Raw genomic sequence first — 6669 nt, 5'->3', positions numbered from 1 at the left:
GTGCCTTTAATAAAAGTTAGTTAGAAACTCCCAATCCAATCAATCAATAAGGCTTTGGTTCTACCTCCAAAGTACTACCCAGATCACAGACAATCCAAATATCAGAACTAGGGGGCTGGGCAGAGAGAACAAATAATCATCTATTAGGGAGTGGGACAGAAAGTGGAAACATTACAAAGAAGCAAGTAGGCTCAGAACAGAGGGGAGAGTAGTACTGGGGAAACTCCCTGCTGAGGACAGGTTAGCCACAGTGGATACGTATGTGACACCTTTGTCCTTGTGGGCTGGAATGGGAGCTGATAAGGGAATAGGAACAGCTCCAGTTTACAGCTCCCAGAGTGAGCGACGCAGAAGATGGGTGATTTCTGCATTTCCAACTGAGGTACCGGGTTCATCTCACTGGGGAGTGTCAGACAGTGGGTGCAGGACAGTGGGTACAGCACACCGAGCATAAGCCGAAGCAGGGTGAGGCATCGCCTCACCCGGGAAGAACAAGGGCTCAGGGAATTCCTTTTCCTAGTCAAAGGGGTGACGGATGGCACCTGGAAAATTGGGTCACTCCCACCCTAATACTGCACTTTTCCAACAGTCTTAGCAAATGGCTAAGGTATATCTCCTAACACTATCCCTCCCCACTCCCCTAACCTCAAAACAGGAGATTATATCCTGCGCCTGGCTAGGAGGGTCCTACACCCAAGGAGCCTCACTCATTGCTAGCACAGCAGTCTGAGATCAAACTGCAAGGCGGCAGCAAGGCTGAGAGAGGTGCGCCCGCCATTGCCGAGGTTTGAGTAGGTAAACAAAGTGACCAGGAAGCTCGAACTGGGTGGAGCCCACCGCAGCTCAAGGAGGCTTGCCTGCCTCTGTAGACTCCACCTCTGGGGGCAGGGCGTAGCCAAACAAAAGGCAGCAAAAAACTCTACAGATTTAAATGTCCCTGTCTGACAGCTTTGAAGAGAGTAGTGGTTCTCCCAGCACACAGCTGGAGATGTAAGAACGGACAGACTGCCTCCTCAAGTGGGTCCCTGACCCCTGAGTAGCCTAACTGGGAGGCACCCTCCAGTAGGGGCAGACTGACACCTCACATGGCCAGGTACTCCTCTGAGACAAAACTTCCAGAGGAATGATCAGGCAGCAGCATTTGCTGTTCACCAATATCTGTTGTTCTGCAGCCTCCACTGCTGATACCTGGGCAAACGGTCTGGAGTGGACCTCCAGTAAACTCCAACAGACCTGCAGCTGAGAGTCCTGACTTTTAGAAGGAAAACAGGACATTCACACCAAAACTCCATCTCTACATCACCATCATCAAAGACCAAAGGTAGATAAAACCACAAAGATGGGGAAAAAACAGAGCAGAAAAACTGGAAACTCTAAAAATCAGAGTGCCTCTCCTCCTCAAAAGGAACACAGCTCCTCACCAGCAATGGAACAAAGCTGGACACAGAATGACTGATGAGAGAAAGCGGCTTCAGACGATCAAGCTACTGAGCTACAGGAGGAAATTCAAACCAATGTCAAAGAAGTTAAAAGCTTTGAAAAAAAATTAGATGAATGGATAACTAGAATAACCAATGCAGAGAAGTCCTTAAAGGACCTGATGGAGCTGAAAACCACAGCATGAGAAATACCTGATGAATGCACAAGCCTTAGTAGCTGATTTGATCAACTGGAAGAAAGGGTATCAGTCATGGAAGATCAAATGAATGAAATGAAGTGAGAAGTTTAGAGAAAAAAGAATAAAAAGAAATGAACAAAGCCTCCAAGAAATATGGGACTATGTGAAAAGACCAAATCTACGTCTGATTGGTGTACCTGAAAGTGACGGAGAAAATGGAACCAAGTTGGAAAACACTGTGCAGGATATTATCCAGGAGAACTTCCCCAATCTAGCAAGGCAGACAATTATTTAAATTCAGGAAATACAGAGGATGCCACAAAGATAGTACTTGAAAAGAGCAACTCCAAGACACATAATTGTCAGATTCACCAAAGTTGAAATAAAGGAAAAAATGTTAAGGGAAGCCAGAGAAAAAGGTTGGGTTACCCACAAAGGGAAGCCCATCAGACTAACAGCGGATCTCTCAGCAGAAACTCTACAAGCCAGAAGAGAGTGGGGGCCAATATTTAACATTCTTAAAAGAATTTTCAACCCAGAATTTCATATCCAGTCAAACTAAGCTTCATCAGTGAAGAAGAAATAAAATCTACAGACAAGCAAATGCTGAAAGATTTTGTCACCAACAGGCCTGCCCTAACAGAGGCTCCTGAAGGAAGCACTAAATATGGAAAGGAACAACGGGTACAAGCCAATGCAAAAACATGCCAAATTGTAAAGACCATCAAGGCTAGAAAGAAACTGCATCAACTAATGAGCAAAATAACCAGCTAACATCATAATGACAGGATCAAATTCACACATAACAATATTAACTTTAAATGTAAATGGGCTAAATGCTCCAATTAAAAGACAGAGACTGGCAAATTGGATAAAGAGTCAAGACCCATCAGTGTGCTGTACTCAGGAAACCCATCTCACATGCAGAGACACACATAGGCTCAAAATAAAGGGATGAAGGAAGATCTACCAAGCAAATGGAAAAAAAAAGGCAGGGGTTGCAATCCTAGTCTCTGATAAAACAGACTTTAAACCAATAAAGATCAAAAGAGACAAAGAAGGCCATTACATAATGGTAAAGGGATCAATTCAACAAGAACTAACTATCCTAAATATATATGCATCCAATACAGGAGCACCCAGATTCATAAAGCAAGTCCTTAGAGACCTACAAAGAGACTTAGACTCCCACACAATAATAATGGGAGACTTTAACACCCCACTGTCAACATTAGATCAACTCAACACGACAGAAATTTCACAAGGATATCCAGGAATTTAACTCAGCTCTGCACCAAGCAGACGTAGTAGACATCTACAGAACTCTCCACCCCAAATCAACAGAATATACATTCTTTTCAGCACCACACCACACCTATTCCAAAATTGACCACATAGTTGGAAGTAAAGCACTCCTCAGCAAATGGAAAAGAACAGAAGTTATAACAAACTGTCTCTCAGAACACAGTGCATTCAAACTAGAACTCAAGATTAAGAAACTCACTCAAAACTGCTCCACTACATGGAAACTGAACAACCTGCTCCTGAATGACTACTGGGTACATAACGAAATGAAGACAGAAATAAAGATGTTCTTAGAAACCAATGAGAACAAAGACACAACATACCAGAATCTCTGGAATACATTCAAAGCAGTGTGTAGAGGGAAATTTATAGCACTAAATGCCCACAAGAGAAAGCAGGAAAGATCTAAAATTGACACCCTAACATCACAATTAAAAGAACTAGAGAAGCAAGAGCAAACAGATACAAAAGCTAGCAGAAGGAAGAAATAACTCAGATCAGAGCAGAACTGAAGGAAATAGACACAAAAAACCCTTCAAAAAAATCAATGAATCCAGGAGCTGTTATTTTGAAAGATCAACAAAATTGATAGACCGCTACCAAGACTAATGAAGAAAAGAGAGAAGAATCAAATAGACACAATAAAAAATGATAAAGGAGATATCACCCCTGATCCCACAGAAATACAAACTACCATCAGAGAATACTATAAACACCTCTATGCAAATAAACTAGAAAATCTAGAAGAAATGGATAAATTATTTGACACATACACCCTCCCAAGACTAAACCACCAAGAAGTTGACTCTCTGAATAGACCAATAACAGGCTCTGAAATTGAGGTAATAGTTAATAGCTTACCAACCAAAAAAAGTCCAGGACCAGATGGATTCACAGCCTAATTCTACCAGAGGTACAAGGAGGAGCTGGTACTATTCCTTCTGAAACTATTCCAATCAATAGAAAAAGAGGGAATCCTCCCTAACTCATTTTATGAGGCCAGCATTATCCTGACACCAAATCCTGGCAGAGACACAACAAAAAAAGAGAATTTTAGACCAATATCCCTGATAAACATCGATGCAAAAATCCTCAATAAAATACTGGCAAACCAAATCCAGCAGCACATAAAAAAGCTTATCCACCATGATCAAGTGGGCTTCATCTCTGGGATGCAAGACTGGCTCAACATATGCAAATCAAAAAACAAAATCCAGCATATAAACAGAACCAAAGACAAAAACCACATGATTATCTCAATAGATGCAGAAAAGGCCTTTGACAATATTCAACAACTCTTCATGCTAAAAACTCTCAATAAATTCGGTATTGATGGGACATATCTCAAAATAGTAAGAGCTATCTATGACAAACCCACAGCCAATATCATACTGAATGGGCAATAACTGGAAGCATTCCCTTTGAAAACTGGCACAAGACAGGCATGCCCTCTCTCACCACTCCTATTCCACATAGTGTTGGAAGTTCTGGCCAGGGCAATCAGGCAGGAGAAGGAAATAAAGGGTATTCAATTAGGAAAAGAGGAAGTCAAATTGTCCCTGTTTGCAGATGACATGATTGTATATCTAGAAAACCCCATTGTCTCAGCCCAAAATCTCCTTAAGCTGATAAGCAACTTCAGCAAAGTCTCAAGATACAAAATCAATGTGCAAAAATCACAAGGGTTCTTATACACCAATAACAGACCAACAGAGAGCCAAATGATGAGTGAACTCCCATTCACAATTGCTTCAAAGAGAATAAAATACCTAGGACTCCAATTTAAAAGGGACATGAAGGACCTCTTCAAGTAGAACTACAAACCACTGCTCAAGGAAATAAAAGAGGATACAAACGAATGGAAGAACATTCCATGCTCATGGGTAGGAAGAATCAATATTGTGAAAATGGCCATACTGCCCAAAGTAACTTATAGATTCAATGCCATCCCCATCAAGCTACCAATGACTTTCTTCACAGAATTGGAAAAAACTACTTTAAAGTTCATATGGAACCAAAAAAGAGCCTGCATTGCCAAGTCAATCCTAAGCCAAAAGAACAAAGCTGGACTCATCATGCTACCTGACTTCGAACTATACTGCAAGGCTACAGTAACCAAAACAGCATGGTACTGGTACCAAAACAGAGATATAGACCAATGGAACAGAACAGAACCCTCAGAAATAATGCCACATGTCTACAACCATCTGATCTTTGACAAACCTGACAAAAACAAGCAATGGGGAAAGGATTCCTTACTTAACAAATGGTGTTGGGAAAACTGGCTAGCCATACATAGAAAGCTGAAACTGGGTCCCTTCCTTACACTTTATACAAAAATTAATTCAAGATGGATTAAAGACTTAAATGTTAGACCTAAAGCCATAAAAACCCTAGAAGAAAAACTCGGCATTACCATTCAGAACATAGGCATAGGAAAGGACTTCATGTCTAAAACACCAAAAGCAATGGCAACAAAAACCAAAATTGACAAATGGGATCTAATTAAACTAAAGAGCTTCTGCACAGCAAAAGAAACTACCATCAGAGTGAACAGGCAACCTACAGAATGGGAGAAAATTTTTGCAATCTACTCATCTGGCAAAGGGCTAATATCCAGAATCTACAATGAACTCAAACAAATTTACAAGAAAAAAAAACCACCCCATCAAAAAGTGGGCGAAGGATATGAACAGACACTTCTCAAAAGCAGGCATTTATGCAGCCAACAGACACATGAAAAAATGCTCATCATCACTGACCATCAGAGAAATGCAAATCAAAACCACAGTTAGATACCATCTCACACCAGTTAGAATGGCAGTCATTAAAAAGTCAGGAAACAACAGGCGCTGGAGAGGATGTGGAGAAAGAGGAACACTTTTACACTGTTGGTGGGACTGTAAACTAGTTCAACCATTGTGGAAGTCTGTGTGGCAGTTCCGCAGGGATCTAGAACTAGAAATAGCATTTGACCCAGCCATCCCATTACTGGGTATATACCCAAAGGATTATAAAACATGCTGCTATAAAGACACATGCACACGTATGTTTATTGTGGCACTATTCACAATAGCAAAGACTTGGAACCAACCCAAATGTCCAAAAATGACTGACTGGATTAAGAAAATGTGGCACATATACACCATGGAATACTATGCAGCCATGAAAAATGATGAGTTCATGTCGTTTGTAGGGACATGGATGAAGCTGGAAACCATCATTCTCAGCCAACTATCACAAGGACAAAAAACCAAACACAGCATGTTCTCACTCATAGGTGGGAATTGAACAATGAGAACACATGGACACAGGAAGGGGAACATCACATACCAGGGCCTGTTTTGGGGTCAGGGGAGTGGGGAGGGATAGTGTTAGGAGATATACCTAATGTTAAATGAAGTGTTAATGAGTGCAGCACACCAACATGGCATAATTATACATAAGTAACAAACCTGCATGTTGTGCCCATGTACCCTAAAACTTAAAGTACAATTAAAAAAAAATATATTCCATAGTGGCGATATAGAACAGTTTAACCATTCAGTCGTTGAAGGATATCTGGGTTGTTTCTAGTTCTAGGCTATTACAAATAAAGGTGCTATGAACATTTCTGTTAAAAAAAAAAAAAAAGCTAAGATGCTACGTTTTGCATACGTCTGCTTTGTTGAAGCCTGTCTCTTTCAGACTTCCTAAACACAATATTCCCATGGCATCTAATCCCAGTGAGTGTTTCAAATCCAGGC

Source organism: Pongo pygmaeus, chromosome 12 (genome assembly GCF_028885625.2).
Source record: "Pongo pygmaeus isolate AG05252 chromosome 12, NHGRI_mPonPyg2-v2.0_pri, whole genome shotgun sequence".
Classification (NCBI taxonomy): Eukaryota; Metazoa; Chordata; class Mammalia; order Primates; family Hominidae; genus Pongo; species Pongo pygmaeus.
This window is presented reverse-complemented; position numbering follows the sequence as displayed.